Source organism: Colias philodice, chromosome 27, assembly GCF_061535455.1.
Source record: "Colias philodice isolate Cphi_HAF_F1 chromosome 27, ilColPhil1 Martin Lab GWU primary, whole genome shotgun sequence".
NCBI lineage: Eukaryota > Metazoa > Arthropoda > Insecta > Lepidoptera > Pieridae > Colias > Colias philodice.
The window spans coordinates 1,817,428-1,835,190 of NC_143112.1; the positions used below are offsets into that span (position 1 = coordinate 1,817,428).

The 17,763-nt window shown below is 33.3% G+C and overlaps 1 protein-coding gene across 1 annotated transcript in view; it reads left to right on the forward strand.

Moving 5' to 3' along the window:
* The first annotated feature begins 13,131 nt into the window (after positions 1-13,131).
* The window catches only part of LOC149476509 (uncharacterized), a 68,280-nt gene continuing 63,648 nt past the window's right edge, over positions 13,132-17,763 (forward strand). Inside the window, exon 1 of the mRNA XM_089711791.1 lies at positions 13,132-13,480. The gene's annotated coding sequence lies outside the window, so the exon portion shown is untranslated. The remainder of the gene's footprint in view (positions 13,481-17,763) is intronic.

Below are 17,763 nucleotides of genomic sequence, written 5' to 3' on the forward strand. Positions count from 1 at the left end.
TAATTCAAATTTCTGTAGAACATATTAACTTCTTTTTTTAAATTGAAATGATTCATTAGAAATATTTTTTTTATCGAAAAAAACATCGGGTTATGACTATGTAAATAAAAAAATAGATTCTAGAACCTTCGTCGTTCTAGGAAAATAATAATAAATACAATATTTGCTCCAACCTTGTTGTGACCTTTTCGCACGTGATTACAGCTGAAGCCGTATCAGTATTGAGCATTAATGTGTGTTGCCATCGAAAATAATTAGATAAATAAATGTATAAGTGAGAGCACGAGTGGAAAAATATACTGGAAGTTAGCAATTATTGAAGGATTTCTCTAAAACTTACAGGGAGGAAACTGTAGACTTTTCCATAGGTAGGCTAGGTATCCTGTAAAATTGAAAACGAAATAAAATAATTTATTTGTGTAATAATTTTTTGAAGTACCGTGGGCTGTGTCCCCTTGTGGGGTATGGGGCAGATGCATTATTGGTACTATAGTTAGTACATAGTTACAACTTTTTCAATGATCGATTTATTTACCTACAGTGGTAAAGAGAACAAAGCGTTCTAATTGTGACCAAGACTTTTTATATTAGTTCTCACGGGAAATCGAACCCGAGAACACTTGGTTCTATGTTCATAATATTTTTTTTACCTAGGTAGGCATCTATTTGGAATCGAAAATTAAATTTGTAAAGCTAATTAGAATTAATAGATCATATCAGTAGATTCTTTATCTTCCTACACTAACTGTGTCATCTAATAAGAACTAAGAATAAGAATTAAACTCATTTTGCATTTATTTAAATATGAAATAAATTAAAATTTAATTAAGAACATTACAATTTAACTCAAATATTATAAAATCCTGAAACATCAATGTGAACATTAGAATCTGTTATTGAGACAGGACCGGCATCCACCGCGATCCCTCATAAAATAAATCATAAATACACTATTATTTATTACAACTTCAATTTCACCCACGTTTCTATTTATTTCCTGCAGCATATCTCGACTACAGAAAAAACATCTCCAGACCGATTCTCCTTTAAATAAAACAAAAGACTAGACATGTCGTTAAAACAATTGACTGCTTAAAAAATAAAGGTTACATTTACGAATGACAGCGCGGGAATTTCTATCGTCCGCCATGTTGTTAAGGCCCGTTTTGGCGGCAAACGCTAGGGTTGTACAACGCTGAGTTTCGTACGATGGAAAGTGGTTACATATTTATAAAATGGAATCGATTTTTAAATGAGCCAATGGTGTATCTCGGTTGTAGAGGCGGGTCGTGGGCTCCACCCAGTGTTGCTTGTCAGATGAGTGTCGAGCTTTTTTGCTCATTCGCGCAGCGTCCGCCGGCGCGGTCGGTTGATTGCTGGTCATGCGAAGGAGTAAATGGAAAGATTGTATGCACCCAATTGAATTTGATTGTGAATTGTCTACACTTATTGATTTGTGTTTGTTGATATGTTTTATTCGTATTTAAAACTTTATAAGTAATACTTTAGATGACACTTGTTTTAATTAAAAATATATTCATTTTAGTTTCAATCGGTTGTCCTTTGAATATCTTTCGTTGTTCTATGTGATACTTGTTATCAATATTAGTTTTATGATGATGATAAATTGAAGGATAAAAATATTAGGATTATTATAATATTTTTATTAAAAGAACTATCTCATACTAATTTGTATAATATCATTTAATATTAATTTAATTATTATATGAGGTTAAGATAGAAGACTATATAAAGTATAAACACACGCATTAAGAGGTGAAGACAAATAATACCATGAACACATTATTCATTATTTGTAAATAAAGATTTTTTGTAACAAAAAATGTCATTCTTTTTTAATTATTTTTAAATGGCAAAATAATTATTCTTCTGGGTACGTTTTTTTAATAAATCAATTAACTTTATAAATAATTAAAGAATTTGCAATTTGCATTCGTACAGGAAGAAAATTAAACAACAAAATATACTTACCCGTTACACAAAGTATTCAATCATACTACAAATCAGTTCAGCTATTTCGTTAACCTGCTACACAAACAGGTAAACTTTCCCATTTATAATATTTTTATTGGTATAATGCCGTTAGGTTCGCTTCCGTGTTACCAGATTTTCATAGCTACTGGTATTTAAGAGTTTTTAATTAAGTACCATTAATTAACCGTTGGATCAATACGGGTAATTAATATCACTAATTAATATAATTGGTTATGGATTGCCGTTTCCATTTAAAGGTTTAAGTAGGTACCTAGTAATATTTTTTTTTAATTTTGAATTTGTATTTTTTTTTGCCTTATTCTCATTTATTATGTTATCGGCCTTAATCTTTAAATAGTCAAATTGTACCTACTCATGAAGATATTTCAACGTCTTATTTAGAAGTACCATAGCTAGGTATTGAGTTGATTACAAAACAATGTAGACCAATCTAATTCTCCTTATAGGTACTTACGATTATTTCCAATTCCTATTCTGATATGAATGGATGAATTGAATGGATTGAGTGGATTGATAAGAATAATTAAAACCGACAATTTGATGCCAGTCTTATTTGATTTCTTAAAAAAAATCTTAAGTTTCTAGTTAGTATAGAATTGCCTAAATTAGAACGTTCCTTTTCTAAATTAGTACTAACCATGTCAATATACGATGACCCGGTTTTTTCCCCATCTACAACATCATTATATTTTTATTTTTTAAACTTAGTCACACCATAATGCACGACGCACATCTAGAGGAATGTTCCTGGCTGTTTTTGTTCGCTTTTTAAATATTCAAATTGAATCACCCAAATTAAGTAGCCATAAACGGAATCAGCTTCCAAATTTGAATATTTCATTTTTTTTCGTTCATACGAGCGCGTGCTTTGATCTGTGTGTGGGAATCGATGCGTGTGTGGGTGAATTAGTTACGCGCTTTTGTCGTACGCGACGTCGATAAATTTTTTGGATGTGATTTAATACTAAGAATGCTTGCGCAGGTAACCTTTGCAAGGTTTTTGATACAATTCACTGTATAGTCATGGGTAGTCTTTGAGTTTATTGAATAGAAAGATTTTTAATTATAGTTCTCTATTGTTTCAACTCTTATGAAGGTTATATGTACCTATATAATATATTATGTTATGTTAGGTTAGTTGTTTTCTTATTTCTACGACCTATATAATTAGTCATAATTAATACGTCATCGTTCATTCCTTCATACAACACTATAAAATTAAAAAGTCAAAAACATATATCGATATCGACATCCACAGTTAAAAGCACCGAAGCACACATCCCTATCTATTCCTTTTGTCAGAGCGCGCCGCGCGTTGATAACGAAACATTTTAAATTAGTGAAGATGAAGAAAAAATATTATAAAAATTGTATTTTTATTTATATTTTATCACGCGCACACAAAACGGGTAGCCGCTACCAGCCGTACCGATATAAATTATATCATTTTTCACTGCGACAACCCTAACGGGCGTAAAAAATGACGTCCCATTGAGTTCCAAGTTTGAAAGTTTTGCCGCGTTTTTTATTCGTTTCCGGGCGACGGGATTCCAATATTGAACTTCGGCATTTATAATGCAACCTTTAAATAATAAATACATTGCTCGTTTTATAACTCATTATAGTTTTATTCCGTACAGAAAGAGCAATGTATAGGAAATGATATTAAAATGAGTAGTGTCATATTTGACCTTGTTGATATTTTATGGCTGGGTTTTTGTCGCTATTTCGATTTTGCCGGATTCGTAGTTAGTAACGTGTTTGGAATTTATAATTATAAAGTTATTAATCAAATGAGGTTTCTGAACTTGAATGTGGGTCAATTTTTATGGAAATACCTGGATCGTAAAACGTATCTAGGAATCTAAGAACAGTGAAATGAACTATTTGATATACCTAATTTATTGTTTATTATAAAATGAATGTTGTTATTTTCAAGATATTCCGTCTTATCCTAATTTTCATGATAAATTCAATAAAAAAGGAAAAGTACCTACACAAAAAATATTCTAGGTAAAATAATTTCTTAGGTAGGTACTAACGCAAAATTATTTTCAAACATTAAAAAATTAAGTATCTACCTTTCTACAGAATTTAATAAATTCATATTCAAGTGTTAATATAGGTACTTACCTACTCATATACGCATGCATAATAGGTACCTATTAGAGGTAGGTAGGTACCTACCTATTATGCATGCGTATATGAGGTCCTTCTAACTATACACATTAAATTAAATACAATTCCCTTACTAGACGAAATTCCCAATAAGAAATCATAAATATTCTCATATATATTATATCATTTATATCTATAGAGCATTACACCTACCTCAGAGAATAAAATCTTCGGGTGCAAGGGAGCTCAAAGATAACCAGCCGACAAAAATATCATAAATTCATAAACCGAGGCGCATTGAAAAGCAAAAAAACTCGTGTTTAATATATCTCACTTGGTTACGTTGGATTTGTGTGGATAGGGCTTTAACCTATAATAAAATATATGTTATGCATTGAGGTCACATTGAGGTCTTTTTTAGTAACAACAGAAACCGGAAATAGATTAAGATGAATTAGTTTTCATTTTTCAGGATTAGCTTTTTTATGCAAAATATCTGATCGGTAATAATGCAACTAGAAGATATTTTACTGATCGATGCACATGCATCTACGTACGTTACCGATTGGAATTGCCTAATCAAACCAAGCCTTGAGGACCTCGCATATACCTATATCTACCTACTTTAAATTGAGATAGGCCCTACCTACATGATATTAAAACCTACCATGAAGAAAATTGAAAAATAAAAAGTTTTTTGTCGTAAATTGTAGCCAAATCTTAAACTCTTCGCTTTTATTTTTTAATAAAAAATCAAATAACACATTAATTATTATCTATATATATCAGATCAAACCGGGTGCAGAAATCAGAATTTAGAATATCTGATTTAAAATTAATCGTATTGCCATAAATCAAAAACTATATTAGCCTTATTAGGAGACAAAAAAACTAAGCTTAATCTGTCAACATGATTTTGTACTACAAAATGTGAAAAAAATGTCTTATAACATTGAATAGTCTGTATTTATAAGCCTATTTATTTTAAACTGTCATATCAATAATATATTAACATAGCAATTTTTATTAATATCTACAATTTAAAAAAAACAATAATTTTAGTTCTGTATCAAATATCAAAGTACCTACTCGTACCTACATGAGAAGCAACAGCTTCAATAGTCTTACGTTTATGAACGTATTCAAATTACTTTTCTCTGTAAACGTTTTATTAAAATTCAAAACCTCCTCCATTTAGTTTAAAAATAATTAAAACTGTGCTTAAAGGCAAATCATAAAACGAGGGAAATCATTTTGTGGTCTATAAATTTCGACTCTTTTATTTTTACAGAAATAATATAAAACGATACAGTCATTAATCTACGTAGCCTCACTTAATATTAATATTATTCGGACAAAACACGCCATAAAAATGGCATTAATTAACTTAAATATGCGAAGATTTTAAACATAAAATTTTATCCACATAATTAAGAATCCGTGCAAAATATTAATTTTAATGACACCTGTTGATTATTATTTTATATTTAAGAAATATGTCAATGTAATGAAGCGAAGGTTGAAATTTCCCGTTGAAAAATTACATGATTAATTTGATTCATACGTAAAAATGACGTATCCATATTTTACCTCCTTCATTAGTCCGACAAAACCAACGACATTATACATCATCCTTTCTTATAGTAAAACGTAATAACACACATACAAGACGAGGCAATTAAGACCTCACCTACCTGTGACAAAGTCGAAAACATATTAGCAAGAATTTAGGAATAACGTCATTAGGACAGGCGCGAAATGAAATTCGATTCCACATTTTGAAATGTACGACGCTCGAATCGTTCGGTTTCCAATTTGATTTTAAATATCGACGTTCTACCGAAGAAGCCGGCCGCCATGACACCTTCTAACTATTGTTGCCATATTGCATTAAAACAACATTAATTTAACATATCTATATAACAATGCAACTCATGTTTCGTCTTATCCATGGTCACGGTCATTTTATTTATAGACTCAAGTTTGTTGCAAGTTTGAACAATTCAAATTATAACTGTTAATTATGGAACTAATAACTAAAATATCAAACATTTAATAATTGTATTATTAATTAATGTCATCCATACAAGGACTGTCTACACAATTATTGACTCTTATTATAATTATGTACCGCATAATGGAGTTTGATAAAACAGGGTTTCATTGAAAATACTTAGAATTGACTACAGAAAAGACTTCATGTAAGTTCGTAGGTAGGTAGTTAGGTACTACATTTTTGGAATCTATACTAATGTTTGTTTGTTTGTTTGAACGCGCTTATCTCGGGAACTACTGGTCCGATTTGAAAAATTCTTTCGGTGTTAGAGATAGCTCATTTATCGAGGAAGGTTATAGGCTATATATCATCACGCTACGACCAACAGGAGTGGTGCTACGGGGGTGAAATCGCGCGGAGCAGCTAGTAACAACTAACAATATAAACTCAAGAGGTCGTGTTTTTTTATATCATGCCTGGTTAGTTATGCTTATGAAATATGTATTTAAAACAAAAATCTAATTTTCTAAATATTATTTAAAAAAATAATATTTAAATTTTTGTTTACCGTGCTGATGACGTCTAAGTATTTAATTTATAATTTATTTATTGAACTTGATCAAAGTAATTTTCTTGGCTGTCACATCAAAAAGTCAACAAAATAATAATTTATTTCAACTTCTGTATAAAGATTCTTAATTTAGTTTACTTTACCGTTTGTTTATGCCAGAGCTGAGCGAAGCGAATCTAGCCCCCCTAGTCAAGTGGCTTTCTGTTAGCGTAGCGTTCAATTATCAAATAATTCAATACGTTTATCTACAGCCTACGTCAATCTCATACATTCGTAGTCTATTCTATTGAACGCTACGCTAACAGAAAGCCACTTGACTAGGGGGGCTGGGTAGTTAAGTCAAGTTAAACAGGGTAGGTTGGTACCTATAGGCTATAAGATACTTCATACTATGTAATGAGGAATTTTTATAGCTATAGCACAGTAAGCGTTTGCTTACTATTAAGTATTCTGTGGCACAGTATTACTTACAATATTTCCTAGTTTATACACGCAAGTTAACTAAATACATACTTATTGAACTAAGGCATGTCTATGGATAAATAATAAAGAATGGGGGTCTTTTCATTTGTGTGTTTTATCGCGTAAGTAAAAATAGTTTTTTACGTACACTAACTACCTAGAAATAGAATGAATAGCTTTGTTTAAAATCTCTTTTACAATATAGTACCTACCTATTCTATCTTGTTTACATTTTTGCAAACCAATTTCACGAAAAAAAAACATTCTCGAAAAACATTCTTTAAAAAATCAAACTGTCACATTTAGTGTTGCCATCACCATAAATTACTTATAAAATGTAAATTCTTGTCATCATATGTAATAAAAGTTAGATAGCCTGCTTATATTATGTGACATGTCGCTGGACGATCGTAAAATTTGTTTTTTATTAATTTTCTAATCTCGCTCGATTGTTATAGCTTATAAGTTTTAAATGGCACACGGTAGCGTGTGGGTTATTTATTAGTCGATTAGTTGCTCGCTGTTACGATAAGTGGATGCGTTTTATCGATTCACACCTGTTTTCGGATTTCGAAGATATTATGTGGTATCGATTTTTGAAATGGAATTTTAATTTTGTTTTAATGTCATTTGTTTGTTTATACCTAGTAATTAAAAATAAAAATTAGTTAACCTAATACACAGATGTCCTGGACTTCTTAGTCCTTGGTACAGTGATGTGATTAAATCTGGACCGTAATACCTCCCGAAGAGTCCTGGGTTCGATTCTCAATTATTAAGAACAAAAAAAAGGCCTAGATATCGGTCTGGCTGCAGTAAACAAGGCTGATAATGGCTAAATACTTAGGTATATCTTGGTATACATATTATATAAAAACGTGGCGTTTGGTTTTATAGGTTTTAACTTTATTATTATTATTTGTGTAGGTACCTAATTAATTCAGAGTTGCTGAGATGCTACCTACCTGTAAGTAGGTATTTGTAAACTTTTGGATAGGATAAGTTTTATTTTCTACTACAAGAAACAGCGAAGTGAGGGCAGGTCGTTAATCTCTGCTAAGTTACTTAGGTATCTTCAATTATTATTAAGCTTTAAAAGTCTGTACCTACGTAGAAAAATCCTTTTAGAACACTCTTATTTGAGAATAATGGAAAAATTATAACACTTATAACATTTAAAAAATCATACACAACATTCGATCATCAAAAATACGGTACACTAGATTTGTCATCAAAGTGAAATGGCATGATTTATCAATCGTGAGACAACAATAAAATGTGGCTAATTAGCATTAGGTATTTCCACGTGCCGCTCCCAGAGCGCTTATAAGTTACTAGCGGTCCGCCCCGGCTTCGCCCGTGGTACATATTTCGAAATAAAAGGTAGCCTATGTTCTTTCTCAGGGTCTAAAGATTAACTGTGCCAAATTTCATCAAAATAGGTCCAGTAGTTTATGAGCCTATTCATTACAATCAAACAAACAAAGTTTTCCTCTTTATAATATTAGTGTAGATAACCTATCTATACCTTTAGACTTATGATCTTAAAACATGTGACGATAAATTTAATTAAATTCACTGTAAATTATAACCATATTTATTATGATGACGCTTAGGTATTTTAAAAAATCTTCACGCTTTTAAAAATACCTATATCATAATTATTTGCAGTAAACAATAGCTAAGCGTAAACAAAGAAAGCTCGTGCCATTTTATAAAAAAAAACGTTCCGTGAATAGGCGATTTATAAATTCTTAAAAAGTGAAAAGCTTACCTACCTAATCTGTGGTTCGCACTACCGTAACATTATCTATAATGGTTCTATGATTGTCATTAGGTTTAGGCGCCAAATTCTATTGTTATAGGTACCATTCAGTCTATTGTTTTGTAAATAAAGAAAACAATTGTTCTATTAATCTACCTTTTTGGTTATTCATTGCCACCTTTTTATTCGATTCGTGGGAGAAATTTTTCGATATATTTACGTAGAAGTTTCCTTATATCGCCTATTCGATGAAATGTTATTTCTATTTTATAAATATTTTTAAATGATTTTCTTGGTTAAGGAACGAATAATAGATTTGATACCACAGTAGGTAAAAACTAATACCTAATTTAGGCGCTAATTACCTATTGTTATTAGATACTGTTAATTGCTAATCATATCTTGATTAATTACAAAAACACCTGCCATTCGACATGTTTATAATTTTTGCTTGTCATTTGATATGTTATATAGGTGGTAGGTATATACCTAAGATAAGAACTAGGAAGGTACCTACCTACTACGATGTCTGAGATAGTAAGTACCTAGATTCAATAGCTAGCTATAGGTACCTAAGGTACTAGTTATTATTCCGTGACCTAGTGTACTATTTTATACGAACATTCTAGGGTAGGTACTATTTATTTATTTATTTATTTATTAATCCTTTATTGCACTTAAAGAGAATAAAAAAGAAATACAGACACTAAAATATAGTTTAAACTAAGTACAAATGGCGGTCTTATCGCTTTAGAGCGATTTCTTCCACACAACCTTACTATTGTACCTATACTTGTATACTTTGTGCATGAAAATGAACTTAAAAAAAGAAAGACCCATGGAAAAAATTAGATGGTAGAAAGAAGATAATTATTATGAATTTTGATGGAATGTGAAATCTCTAGTAGATGTTCATTTTTACCTAATTGATTCTTCGCTCCTAACTCGTTCGTTTCTTGATCAGAGATATGTTATTTATATCATCACCTATCTATAGCCTTACCTACTCTACAAATGGTCTGTCCAACACAAAAATAGTTTTAACACCAATAGTTCCTGAGATTAACTCATTCGAACCAACTCTTCAGTTTTACAGTAGGTATTAGTAGATAGATGTAAAAAATTTATACGATTTAATTCTGATATGTCGGTAATACTCATCTATAGAGAAAGGATTAAAAAAGCTCCTTTGTCAGTCTAGTAGGTACTTAGACAAAGGGATAAGAACAGAGATGCTGCAGTTAAATACATACCTACGTCCTACATAGGTAATATCAACTCCTTGTCCTTGCAATAGTCCATTGAATAAAAAGTTCTAGAGTGCGTGAGTTAGTAACGTAAGATGTTTCTTCGGAAACATGTCAAGAGTCCCTAGGTAATAAACATACTAAAACCCCGGGCCACTAGGAGGAGCCCCGGAGTGGGGGGAGGGGGGAAATGGGTCCATTTTTTCATTTTTCGCTTAAATCTCAAAAACGGTACATGTTAGAGAAAAACTTTCAAGGAAAAGTTGAAAGGCCATAAAATTATCTACAAGTTGTACCTGAATCATTTTTTCCTATATCCTACCGTTTCTGAGTTATACGCAGTAAAACATGATTTTGGCTCAAACAATTTCCACATCAATCGATCAAAAAATATTTCTTTCTTCCAAAAAACTCAAATGTGCAACTTGTGACCAGTACTGATAGATTTCTCTTAATTAGGTCTATAATTGGTAAAATAAACACATTCCTCCATGGAAGCCTTTAGGAGGAATCGATTGTCAAAATATTATATTAGGGTAGTTTGAGTTACTGAACTTGATCTTTTTATTTTTTTCTTCCAAAAAACTCAAAAGTGCAACTTGTGACCGGTACAGATAGATTGCTCATGATTAGGTCTATCATTGATAAAAATACCAGATTCCACCACGGAGGCGTTTACGGGGAATTGAATTTTATTAGGGTAGTTGCGATACTTGAACTTTTTATTTTTTTTCTCCAAAAAAACTCAAAAGTGCAACTTGTGACCGATATTGATAGATTTCTCTTAATTAGGTCTATAATTGGTAAAATAAACACATTCCTCCATGGAAGCCTTTAGGAGGAATCGATTGTCAAAATACTATATTAGGGTAGTTTGAGTTACTGAACTTGATCTTTTTATTTTTTTCTTCCAAAAAACTCAAAAGTGCAACTTGTGACCGGTACTGTTAGATTGCTCTTAATTAGTTCTATAATTGGTAAAATAAACACATTCCTCCATGGAAGCCTTTAGGAGGAATCGATTGTCAAAATAGTATATTAGGGTAGTTTGAGTTACTGAACTTGATCTTTTTATTTTTTTCTTCCAAAAAACTCAAAAGTGCAACTTGTGACCGGTACAGATAGATTGCTCATAATAAGGTCTATCATTGGTAAAAATACCAGATTCCACCACGGAGGCGTTTACGGGGAATTGAATTTTATTAGGGTAGATACGATACTTGAACTTTTTATTTTTTTTCTTCCAAAAAAACTCAAAAGTGCAACTTGTGACCGGTACCAATAGATTGCTCATAATTAGGTCTATCATTGATAAAAAAACCAGATTCCACCATGGAGGCGTTTAGGAGGTATTGAATTCTATTAGGGTAGTTACGATACATGAACTTTTTAACTAACTACCCTAATAAAATTCAATTCCGCGTAAACGCCTCCATGGTGGAATCTGATATTTTTATCAATGATAGACCTAATTATGAGCAATCTATCTGTACTGGTCACAAGTTGCACTTTTGAGCTTTTTGTAAGAAAAAAAATAAAAAACTCATGTATCGTAACTACCCTGATAAAATTCAATTCCCCGTAAACGCCTCCGTGGTGGAATCTGGTATTTTTAGTAATGATAGACCTAATTATGAGCAATCTATCTGTACCGGTCACAAGTTGCACTTTTGAGTTTTTTGGAAGAAAAAAATAAAAAGATCAAGTTCAGTAACTCAAACTACCCTAATATAATATTTTGACAATCAATTCCTCCTAAAGGCTTCCATGGAGGAATGTGTTTATTTTACCAATTATAGACCTAATTAAGAGCAATCTATCAGTACCGGTCACAAGTTGCACATTTGAGTTTTTTGGAAGAAAGAAATATTTTTTGATCGATTGATGTGGAAATTGTTTGAGCCAAAATCATGTTTTACTGCGTATAACTCAGAAACGGTAGGATATAGGAAAAAATGATTTAGGTACAACTTGTAGATAATTTCATGGCCTTTCAACTTTTCCTTGAAAGTTTTTCTCTAACATGTACCGTTTTTGAGATTTAAGCGAAAAATGAAAAAATGAACCCATTTCCCCCCTCCCCCCACTCCGGGGCTCCTCCTAGTGGCCCGGGGTTTTAGTATGTTTATTACCTAGGGACTCTTGACATGTTTCCGAAGAAACATCTTACGTTACTAACTCACGCACTCTAGACCCCCCTTGGAGGGACTCATTCAATGGACTACAATGCTATTTCAGTTTTTTTGGTATTTATTGTAAGGTTTTGTTTACCATTTTGTATGCCATTTAATCAGTTGTTAGATACATAAATATACCTATAGGTAAACTTCTGGGAACCTGAAAACGAAAAAATTGTTTTAACAATATTATACAAGATGCAATTATGCTCCTTTTCGCGCTGTCGGTTAATAAATAATTACCTATATTACAAGCAGCGTTATTTGTAAAAACAACTTTGTAAGTAAATTATAGGTAATTTACTGTGTAGGCACAGTTCTTGGAATACCTACAGTAGAACTAGAAGGTACAATATATTTTTCTGCATAATTTTCATTATAATTTATTTAAATCGGAATTACAATATACCTATTTTATACCAATATTTTTCTTCTTATTTATTAAGCCACTTAAACGCTTTTACGCAAACCTATAAATGTAAATAACAATATTTATCGGGAGCCATCCGTATACGCGATTGTATTAAAAATACTTTCTAGGCAATAAATATAGGTAATTGCTTCTAAAAACAGCACGCGCCCGTCGCAGTGGAAGCGCAAAACTAAACGACCACCTACCTCAATCACGCCTCTTTACACCCACATCTTAACTACTAATTTCGTCTCAGGTAACAGAAAACTGTCGTCAAATAGATAATAAACAGTCGTTATCGCTTCTTTCCTTGTTACCTGAAAAATTGCGGTGGAATAAGGGTGGGGCGGAGAGGCAAGGGGCGACGACGCGCGGCAGTCTCGCCCCGGCCGCGGCGCGTTAGTGTCGACGCAACAATACAATAGAACTATTTTACATTTTGAACCGTGTATCCCGCGCATTACAGCTTCGGCCCGTATTGACAACGAATTTACACATAGATTAAAAAAAAAAAGTTATTTGACAGTTCGATTCGCGGCGAATACAATCAAGGACGGTGTAATTAGGAAATTTTGGATAAGTGCGTCTTTTGCGATAAGATAATTTTTATAGGAACGTCATATTTGTGGCGTGCTCGTGAGTGGTCGATCGCTTATTTTGAAGTGAATAAGTTTTATTTTAGTGCGACGTGTTGGTTTTGGATTTTGGTGGTGAAGGTAAGTGTTGAAAGCGCAAAAAATTATGAAAATATCGATTGTTGTTTCACTTCTTCTTCGTGTTTTGGAATGGACAGGTTGTCAAACAGTTCATTGACCCTTATTTGACCATAGACACGATTATATAAACATAAATAATATTACTAAACAATATCATCTGCCCATAAGATTTTCTACATACCCGCTTGCGGCCTGACGTTCGCTAACCTAGGCCTATATTATAGCCGCATGATTTATTACTGCATTAACCTCTATTAATGCATAACATTATAATTATTTAACTATTAATTTAACACGTTTGTTGGATACGAAATAACAAGTGGAATTTAGTAATAATACGATTATCTAGAATCTAGATATTTAACACAAGTATGAAGTAGGTCTAGATTGAACTAGTTGTATCTGGAACTAAAAGAACACATCTGTCATCTTTGTGTCCAAATGTATATTTTAAATGTCAAATTTACATCTCTATTTAAGCTGAGCTTTATGGAAAACAATTTTAACAAAGAATATTACTTACCTATTTACCTATTTATCTATTTGCATCCATTCTTAGATATGTATATTATTTTTATAGCAAATAATAAACGTGATTTTATTCAATTTATTTACTTTATATCTTTAAAATCGTGTAACAATATTTTTTATAATAATCTAACCATAAAGAAAAGAAAAAAAAAAGGAAATGTTCTATTCGATATTCAAATAGCCGACGCGCGCGTAATTTCCAAGATAGCCTAGTGATTGGTTTCCATACCAAAAGTCATTTAGAAACACCTCGTAAACACATACAATTTACGACTTTATAATATTCGTATAAATTATATTATATTGCATAGGTTACAAATTATTATTTTACAGTTAGTGTGCATGTAATCTATCCATATAGTAGGTAGGTAGGTACCAGAGATGTAACGGAGCTTCGATTCCGGTTCCGTTAAGTCGGAACTTCCGATTATTATTACACTTTCGGTTCCGACTTCGGTTCCGATACTTTTGTATCGGATGTTAATCGGAGGTCGAACGAAACAAAGCGGGCAGCGCGCGACGGCCTGTACCGATCAGGTTCATACATGTCGCGCGGGGAATCCCCCGACCCCCACTACGTGCACTCTATCATCAATTATTTTTTCACTTGTTAGTTGTTACAAAGCATCAAAGCGTTTGTTCATAAAGTACAATACATTACTTTTGGAGTCCATTTTGATTTAATTTGCTTTAGCTATTGTTCATTTATTGTAATGTCACCAAATGTAACACGCTACTTTGGGTTTTAATTTTAATTAAACTTTAAATTCATTAATTTTATCTTTTGTTCATTTGGAATTATGCCAATTTTTTTTCACAGTTGTTTTTTATTTTATAATAAAAAATAAAAATGAAAAGAATTGACTATAAATCATGTTTTATTTGTCTTTAAACAAACTGACCCTGCCTCCGATTTCGATTCCGATTCCGATAAACCAAATTTGAAAACTCCGATTCCGATTTCGGTTCCGATAAAACTACCTCCGTTACATCCCTGGTAGGTACCTACCAATTTAATATTATGAACTTTTACTAGGTAGGTACCTACTGCGTGCGCTCTGTGCAATGATTCGGTATTATACTTTAAGATAATAATAATAGTTTAAAAAAACTAAAAAACACGCTTTTTACATTAAACCGAACTAAAAAATAGAAAATTTTTAAGTATCAAATTAGTGTATTGTCATCGGTCCTCAATAAATCTACAAAGTTTGAACGAAATCTGGCCGTTTAAAGTGGGTCAAAATCGCGCCCAAAGAAGTCGGTTACAAACATACAGGTGAAGCTAATATAAAGCGTGTAATAATAAATACAAATTATTAACCATATTAAATGTATAGGTAGGTACAGTAATTGATAAAAGTATCTATACAAATCAGTAGGTTATACCTAAAAGGTAGATATTTGTAAGTAAGCTAGCTTTAGGTAGATAACTAGGTACCTAATTTATTTGCATAGGCACAATAGGTAGATAGTCTATCGGCTATCAGTTTAAAAAATATAATCTAAGTACCTACTTAGATTCATATACCTACCTAGGTAGGTATATGAGCATTGTATATTACAGTAATTAAACCTAGATATAAAATTAAAAAAAAATATCTAGGTATAGAAATACCTACCTATACATTTATACAACCTACCTACCTATAGAATTTTTTAAGATCTAAAAATAATATTGTCAATTTATGAACCATGATTCGCGAACTAATTTTTTGATTCGATAAGAGCCCCCGCAGACCACAGACTTTTTATCGGCAGATAGTTTGGTCGGGCTCTTAATCAGTACGCAGATATAAGCAAATGCGCACACTATGACGATTAGGTATCGGCCGATAAACAAGTTTGATGGGCTTCCCGATTCAATTCAGAGCCCCCGCAGACCACAGACTTTTTATCGGCAGATAGTTTGGTCGGGCTCTTAATCAGTACGCAGATATAAGCAAATGCGCACACTATGACGATTAGGTATCGGCCGATAAACAAGTTTGATGGGCTTCCCGATTCAATTCAAACTATACTGTCGGCAAACTATCGGCCGACTGTATAATCAGTATTGGCTCCCTACCACACGCGCAAACACGACGATTTTTTAGTCGGCCGACTAGGCCAATAGTTCAGTTCGCTCCGAGCTTTGACAGCGAATGGTCGGCCGCGCATGTTTTGTAAAATGGCGTCGCTCAATTCTCAGTCGCTTATTTCGGAATTTTCGATCGTAACTTTGATCGAGGAAGTCGAAAAACGCCCTCCACTTTATAAGAAAGACTTAAAAGAGTAGGTACTCTGTATTTGACAAGTTGGTTGAAGCTAGTTATGCTCATTCGATAAAAGGCGAAAATTTTTTCGGGTAATGGAGTAATTTGGAATGCATAGTGTAAAATTTTCCATTTTAATCTATCACTAAAGATAGGATGCACCCAATACTCTCGGGCTCTCTTTTTAATTTTCCTCCTCCGGTGTATGAGAGCAATAATAACAATTCTATACAATGTTTTATTAATTTTCATTGTGCGGTGTGACCACTCTTTTCAACAGTTGGTTAGAAACTAGCAAATAGTCGGCAGACTGTTGGATAGTTTGCGCACTCATAACCGACTGAACTGTTTAGTTGGCTCGGTGTGCGTACTAGCAGGCCAACCCGACTAAACTATCGGCCGATAAAAAGTCTGTGGTCTGCGGGGGCTCTCAAACTATACTGTCGGCAAACTATCGGCCGACTGTATAATCAGTATTGGCTCCCTACCACACGCGCAAACACGACGATTTTTTAGTCGGCCGACTAGGCCAATAGTTCAGTTCGCTCCGAGCTTTGAGAGCCCCCGCAGACCACAGACTTTTTATCGGCAGATAGTTTGGTCGGGCTCTTAATCAGTACGCAGATATAAGCAAATGCGCACACTATGACGATTAGGTATCGGCCGATAAACAAGTTTGATGGGCTTCCCGATTCAATTCAAACTATACTGTCGGCAAACTATCGGCCGACTGTATAATCAGTATTGGCTCCCTACCACACGCGCAAACACGACGATTTTTTAGTCGGCCGACTAGGCCAATAGTTCAGTTCGCTCCGAGCTTTGACAGCGAATGGTCGGCCGCGCATGTTTTGTAAAATGGCGTCGCTCAATTCTCAGTCGCTTATTTCGGAATTTTCGATCGTAAGGGCGCGTTCCCACCGTGTCGTGACGACAGATAATCGTGTAGTTTTAAGTGTCGTGGCTTATATGTTTAAATGGAGGTGTTCACATTTAGAACGACACAATTTACTGTCGTCTACGACAGTTTTTGCAGTGACGACACTTTGTCGTGACAGTGGGAACGGCAAGCACGACAGTCGTAAAACGATAAAAAATCGTGGACGGCAACTCTATGACGTCCATTAAACTCAGGAGAGTAAACGCACTAGTAATCACCAAGCGAACGCAGAGGCGACTAGATTTGTAGCTTGCTGATGATGTGTAAACGACAAAGCGACTGCCAGGAAACGATAAAATGTCGTCGTGATCCAATGGGAACAGCTAGATACGACAGTCGCTAAACGATAAAAAATGTTGACGACAAACAATCGTTATAATGGGAACAGGTAAAGACGACAGTCGTCGAACGATAAATTAGTCGTTACGACATAGTGGGAACGCGCCCTTACTTTGATCGAGGAAGTCGAAAAACGCCCTCCACTTTATAAGAAAGACTTAAAAGAGTAGGTACTCTGTATTTGACAAGTTGGTTGAAGCTAGTTATGCTCATTCGAT